This window comes from Brassica napus, unplaced genomic scaffold (genome assembly GCF_020379485.1).
Source record: "Brassica napus cultivar Da-Ae unplaced genomic scaffold, Da-Ae ScsIHWf_1512;HRSCAF=2109, whole genome shotgun sequence".
Taxonomy (NCBI): Eukaryota; Viridiplantae; Streptophyta; class Magnoliopsida; order Brassicales; family Brassicaceae; genus Brassica; species Brassica napus.
In genome coordinates, this window is record NW_026014928.1 from 22,501 (window position 1) to 30,000 (window position 7,500).

Consider the following 7,500-nt stretch of genomic DNA (forward strand, 5'->3'; position numbering starts at 1 on the left):
GCTTTTTCCATCCTGTCTACAATCCGAACCGGCCTTGTCTCCAAGGTGAGGTTCGTGCCTAGATCAGATGGAATTTCCGGTATCACAATGTCTTGATCTGAAAGACATTTTCTCAATTGAGACACATGGAATACATTATGAAATGCTTCCATCTCAGTTGGTAGGTTAAGCTTGTAAGCCACCGAACCAACTCTCTCAATGATCCGGAATGGACCCAAGTACCTTGGATCCAACTTCCCTCGGCCAGAAACCCTTTTCCGACCTCTGAAAGTAATCATCTTGAGGTAGACCATGTCGTCCACCTCAAACTCAACATGTTTCCTTCTCTTATCCGCATAAGACTTGTGACGGTCCTGTGCCTCCTTCATCTTGTCACGGATGAACTTAATCTTCTCCGTGGTCTCCTCCACTATCTCAGGTCCTATCATGCTGCGCTCCCCCACTTGGGTCCAGCATAATGGTGTCCTGCAGGGCCGTCCGTACAAAGCTTCGTAGGGCGACATCCCAATACTGGTATGGAAGCTGTTGTTGTAAGCAAACTCTACCAATGGCAAGTGTCTTTCCCAGGAATTTCCCCAGTCCAAGACACAAGCCCTTAACATGTCTTCCAACGTCTGGATGGTTCTTTCAGACTGACCATCCGTTTGGGGGTGATAGGCTGTGCTCATGTGCACTCTTGTTCCCAAGGCCTTTTGGAAAGCCTTCCAGAAATAAGAAGTGAACCGAGGGTCCCTATCCGACACAATACTGGCTGGTACACCATGCAGGCGTACCACCTGATCCATGTAAATCTGTACCAAGGGCTCCACACCATCAGTCTTCTTGATTGGTATGAACAGAGCTGACTTGGTCAGACGATCCACCACTACCCAAACCGAATCCTTTCTATTCCTGGTCATGGGAAAACCTGACACAAAGTCCATGGTGATGTGATCCCACTTCCATTCTGGAATAGGTAGATTCTGGAGTAATCCACTGGGTACTTGGTGCTCAGCCTTGACGAGTTGGCAAGTAGGACACTTAGCCACCCACTCGGCCACATCCGTCTTCATACGGATCCAATGATAGTACCTCTTGATATCCTTGTACATCTTGTTCAGTCCCGGGTGCACAGAGAACTTAGACTTATGAGACTGACTCATAATCTCTTCCTTTAGTTCCCTTACATTCGGAACACTGATCCTCCCATGGACCAAAATCGTACCATCACTCGCAACCTGGTACTCGGTTTTATCATTCAGAGCAACCTTCTGGAGGTTCTCATCCAAGCTTTGTGCTTGCCTGATCCTGGTAAGGAGATCAGCCTGGTTCACTGCTTCTAAACCCAACGGCTCGTCCTCGCTGGCCAGTGTGTTTAAATGCAATGTCCTAACCATCCCTTCCAGCACCTCTGCTTCCCTCTCGGCTGATACCTCAGCTCTCCTACGGCTTAAGGCATCGGCCACTAGGTTTGCTTTACCTGGATGGTAAGCAATATCCAGATCATAATCGGCCACGAACTCCATCCATCTCCTTTGCCTCAAATTCAACTCAGGTTGAGTGAATATATACTTGAGACTCTTGTGGTCGGTCAAAATCTGAACCTTGGCACCATACAAGTATGATCGCCATATCTTGAGGGCGAACACCACTGCGGCCATCTCAAGGTCGTGGGTTGGATAGTTCCCCTCATGCTTCCTCAACTGCCTAGAGGCATAAGCGATGACCTTCCCATGTTGGGTTAATACACATCCTAATCCGGTTATGGAGGCGTCTGTGTAAACCACATATGGTTGGTCTGCCTCTGGCAACACCAATACCGGTGCACTTGTCAACATGTGCTTAAGTGCAGAGAAACATTCCTCACATTTCTCAGACCATACAAACCTCACGTCTTTCCCAGTCAGTTGTGTCATAGGTTGAGCCAAGCTGGCAAACCCCTTGACAAACTTCCTGTAATAACCGGCCAGACCTAGAAAGCTCCTGACTTCAGTTGCACTCTTAGGTCTAGGCCATTCTTGTATGGCCTTAATCTTTTCCGGGTCCACGGAGACACCTTGGTCGGATACAATGTGACCCAGGAACCCAACACTTCTTTGCCAAAAACTGCACTTGCTCAATTTGGCATAGAGCTGTTGTTCCCTCAATCGTCCCAACACTGCTCTTAGATGTCTCTCATGATCCTCTTTGGTCTTGGAGTAGACCAAGATATCATCAATGAAGATGATTACAAACTCATCCAGGAAATCCCTGAATATGCTGTTCATCATCTTCATGAAAGCTGCTGGTGCATTGGTTAATCCAAATGGCATGACCACAAACTCATAGTGGCCATACCTGGTTCGGAAGGCTGTCTTCCTTACATCATTTGGTTCAATGGGAATCTGATGATACCCTGAAGCCAAATCGATTTTAGAAAACCATTTTGCACCCTTGAGCTGATCCAACAACTCATCTATCCGAGGCAATGGGTACTTGTTCTTCACAGTCACCCGGTTTAACCCTCGATAGTCAATACACAATCTGAAGCTACCATCCTTCTTCTTCACAAAGAGGACTGGTGCTCCCCAGGGTGACACACTAGGCCGTATGAAACCCTTATCCAGCAACTCTTCAAGTTGCTTCTTAAGCTCGGCCATCTCGGCAGGAGCCATTCTGTAGGGACTTTTGGATAATGGGGCCGTCCCTGGTTCGAGTTCTATTATGAATGGATCCAACCTATCAGGGGGAATGCCCTGTAGCGCCCTAAACACATCCTGGAACTCACCAACCAGCGGTATTCCCTCCGGGTCACCACCCCCTACGACCTCCTTAGTGGCGATTGTGGCCAGATAAGCCTCACAACCCTTCCTCAGCATCCTCTCAACATGGATAGCTGACACCACCAAGCATCCAGAGATCGGACGTATACCTTGGAACCTGATCGGAGCCCCACACCCACTCTCAAAAAGCACACGCCCCCGGTGACAGTCAAGAGTGGCCCGATACTTTCCAAGCCAGTCCATACCCAAGATCACCTCGTGATTCTTTAGGTGGACTACCACAAGATCCACAGGCATGACCCTGTCCTGGATCATTACTGGGACGTCCTGAATCACCCCTAGCGAATGCATCACTTGCCCACCGGCCGCATTCACTACCCCAGGACAATCCCCCGTTCCCAACTGGAACAACCCCTTTCCGAGCATCCCTGGACTCACAAAACTATGTGTAGCTCCAGTATCGAAAAGTACATGTGTTTCCACACCACCAATACTTAGGGTCCCTACACATGACCCAAACTAAGTATCTAACCGTCCTAGGTTCCATACCATGCAATTCTACTGAATTGAAAGAATAAGATCAGACACATTACCAGTGATCGCGAGGAATGGTCCAGCCTTGTCCTCATCCTTGGACAGCTCATAGACGCGGGGTGCAGAGGTCTGACCGCGGTTCTGGTCTGGCTTGTTGCCCTCACCACGGCCCTTGCTCGACCCGGCTGCTAACTTGGGACAATCCTTACGGAGATGTCCCTTCTTTCCACAGTAGTGGCAAGTCCTGGTATCACCACCAGCTCCTTGCTCCTGTCTAGGACAGTCCCGAGCTGAGTGATCCATCTTACCACATCGAAGACAAGCTCCCATTGCTCTCCAACATTCACCTCCATGGTGTCGGCCACACTTGGGACACACAGGCCTACCACTTGAGGTTTTACCCTCTTCAGCCTGGTCCCTTTTCCTCTTCCGGTCACCACTCTGGCTTGAAGCCACCACCACACTTTTGACCTTCTGCTTATGCTCATCCGCAAGGTTGACCTCAAGCAAGGCCATCCTCTCAACCAGCTCAGACACAGTGGAGAAGGTACGGACTGAGCAATAGGTCCGGAGTTCAGCCCTAAGGCCTCTGATGAACCGGCGAACCTGAACTGCCTCGTCCTCCAACTCCTTACCCACATAGCGCCTGAGTCGGTTGAACTCTTCTTCGTACTCACGTACCGTCCTGCGTCCCTGAACCAAGTCCAGGAACTTAGCTTCCAAACGGTCCCATGCCTCAGCTGGGAAGTACTTGTGGTTGAACTCAACCTCAAAGTCCTCAAAGCGCTCTATGGTACCATTGGTGCGCTTGTCAAGAGCCAACCACCAGTTGTGGGCATCTCCCTCCAAGAAGTGAACCGCAATGTCCTTCTGGTAGTCCTCTGGGCAGCGGCTTGAGCTGAAGTTACGAGCCAACCTGCTCCTCCACTCATCCGCCTCAAGAGGGTCAACACTTCCAGCAAAGTGTTTAGTGCCCATACGAGTGATGTGCTCCAGCACCTTCAAGTAATCCACCTTCCTGGTCGCCCTAGCTGGGGGGTCAATCTCAATCACCTCAGCTTCCTGTTCCCCATGAACCGGAGCTGCTCCACCAGCTACCGGAGCTGCTGCTGCTCGGCCAGCCTGCTGGTTCCTTATAGGAATAGCAGTATGAGTCGGTATGTCCTGACCCAAAGGTGTAAACGCCTGAGTCAAAGCCAACATTTGAGTACTCATAGCTCTCATGACCTCCAGAACCTCATGCATGGATGGTTCCGCAGCCTGGTTCACCGGACCAGCTGCCCTGCCGTCCGCAGCCCCATTACGGTCACCAAGACGGCCAGTCTGTGAAGATTCGCCTTCACCTTCCAGCCCATCCTGTTGCTGCCGTCCATTCCCATCAGCTCCATTAGCTCCATCAGCTCGTTCTGGCTCATGTTCCAGCTGGAACTCAGCTCCATCCACACGAACCTCAGTAGGGTTGAGCTGAACCGAAGGCAATCCAGTCCCAACATTAACCCCATCCGCTTGGATTGGCAATGTTGCGGCCAGATTCACATCATCTGCACCCACTGGACCGGATGCCCCAGCTCCATCCTTACCCTTCCGAGATCTGGACTTGCTTTTTCCACCCTTGGGATTCAACACATGTAAACAATCATGTCAGCTCACATGATATAACAAAATAAATCACAACAATCCCTAAGGCTAAGCAAAACGACCAGACCTTACCATGAGAACCAGCCGGATGTGTGGTGACTAACCCAAACCCAAACAAATCCTAGAATCAACTCCGCTCTGATACCAACTTGTAAGACCCGAACCTGACCCTTAGGTCCCACTAGGTCCGTGCCTTACCTAAACCATGTTTCTAAGTTCCATCAGTTTTAAAGTTCCATATTCACTAAGTCATTTTCGAAATCTTGAGGTTCATTCAATCAATGCACGACCAGATAGACAAGAGAAAACATTCATTGTATAAATATAAACATGTGATCCATACAATCAGTCAGTTGCACAATAGGCTAAGTCATAAGTCATAATACAATACTATCCCATAACCCACACATCCATCCACAGCTAGGTCCTCACGGTTCCTTGGCCTTGCCACGGTCCTGGTCCGATCCTGAAACCACAACACACACACAACACAACAACATAAGTACATAACAAACCGATACCCTAGTAAGCTCATCTAACATTGCATGGTTTGGTTCCCTTAAACTAAGTTCTCTAAGCTAACCGATCAGTCAACAAAGCACTCGGCCATACTCAGGACATCAACTAAGACATCCCAAACAACCATTTAACACACGGCCAGACTGATCCAATGTGATCTAACCCATCAATCACACTGAACCACAAACGACCAAGGCTAAATCCCATTTCTGGCCATTTTTAATACATCTCCAAAAACTAAATAAAATTCATGACAATTACTGATAATTCCCAACTAAGAAGAATCCACAATCAGATTAGACAGAACCGGCCTCCTTCACCTAGAACTCGGCCAAATTCCACTAAACCGGCCATAACTGACCACCATCAAATCGGACTGATAAATCCAATTAGAAACCATGATAATTCATGATAAATCATCACTAAGAACAATCCATGGTCGGATCCCAATAATCCCTTCAGGAACTATGAGATCTCAACACACCAGCCCAACCAAGGCCATGGAGGGTTTCTGGGTACCGACCAAGACCATGGCTCAGTCAGAACGTGTCTGAATCATCCAACACATTCAGAACATAGAAGAGATGAAGTAGAATAGTAAGGGAAAAGGAAGAGATGGGTCTGGTCCAACCAATCCGACCACAGCCTACACGGAATTCCACCGCGGCCATGGTAGGATGGTTCGGTCCATCCCACTCACCTTGGGCGTGCGCTCAGGAGTGCTCAAGCCCTTCTCCAGATCCTTCTCCTTGCCTCTGGTTGCCATCACCAAATGCTCTCCTCTTCCCACAGACCAACTTCTGGTCGGAGTCCGATCACCACCACCCACAGTCTCGGTTTGGCCGGCCTTCTTCTCTCTTTCTCTCTTTCTTTCTGTCACGATTTTGGCAGAGTTTTCCCTCAGGAATTTGATGCCATTTTCGACACCCAAGTGTCTGTATTTATAGAGAAAGGTCGGCCAATAACTGCCTGGGCGGACAGTTGCAACCGGTTGGAAGGGAAAAGACACAAACTGCCCAATTCCCACCTTTTCGCCCATCAACCGTCCAACTGCTCCCTTTGGCGTGTGGGCTGTCTGGAAATAGGCCCAATGCCTCAATCTGCATCCCAAGTACATCCACCAAGACCCACGGACCCAATAAAGACCCATAGGCCCTTAGTGGTTCAGCCACCACCCAGCCGGACCCTTGACCGCCCATGGACCGGCAACACTGGCCCGGACCATAACACTCCACCCAGCTGAGTTGAGCTGAGTGCCAGCTTCCCCAGCTGAGGGAGCTAGTGATCCAGCTACTGGAGCTGACCCAAGCTAGTGTGAGCTACACTAAGCTTGTCCTAGCTGACTGAGCTGCTTCCCATCATCGTCCAGCTGCCTTAGAACTCATCCAGCTCTTATTTCCTTGTCTCCATCCGATTCTGGTCAAGTCTCAGCATACTGATGCACTTAACCATCCATTCCAGCCATGATACGCTTGTCTTTAGGTCTTACGACCTGACTAGCACGTCTCCCCGTACCATGGCTGTGCCCGAAGGCTCTATCTAGAATCAGGGACATGACATCAACCAGGTAGCATTCATAAATCACGGCAAGCCCTGGTCATGTTCCCGCAAACACATGGAAAGAGGGAACAGACGAAGACTTGACCGTCATCTTTTGTCCGGAGACAAACGTGCTTAGCAGGACAGAATTTCTTCGAGTCACCGCCATAATCTTTCCGCAACCGAGATCCCAGCAAACAACTTGTTCACCTTGGCGAACAATGCATAAATTATGCAAAGACGCAAGGATCACAAGTGCCGGCTTATGCGTTCACGACTTCCCCAATGAAGGAGATGCCGCGAACAATATTTTAAGCAAAGCTTAACAATTCCTTCTAGATAGGTACGCAACACAGGCCCCTGATCAGTTCAACAAGCATAGCTATGCTAGTGAAGAAACTGAGAAGGATAGTTGGTCTGTAGTTGGGTGCGCGAGCACAGAGCCTACAAACACTAGCTATCCAATCACCACTCATACGCCGCACGTTCATTGCCCCGCTAACATCAATCTTTCCAACCACTCTCGAGA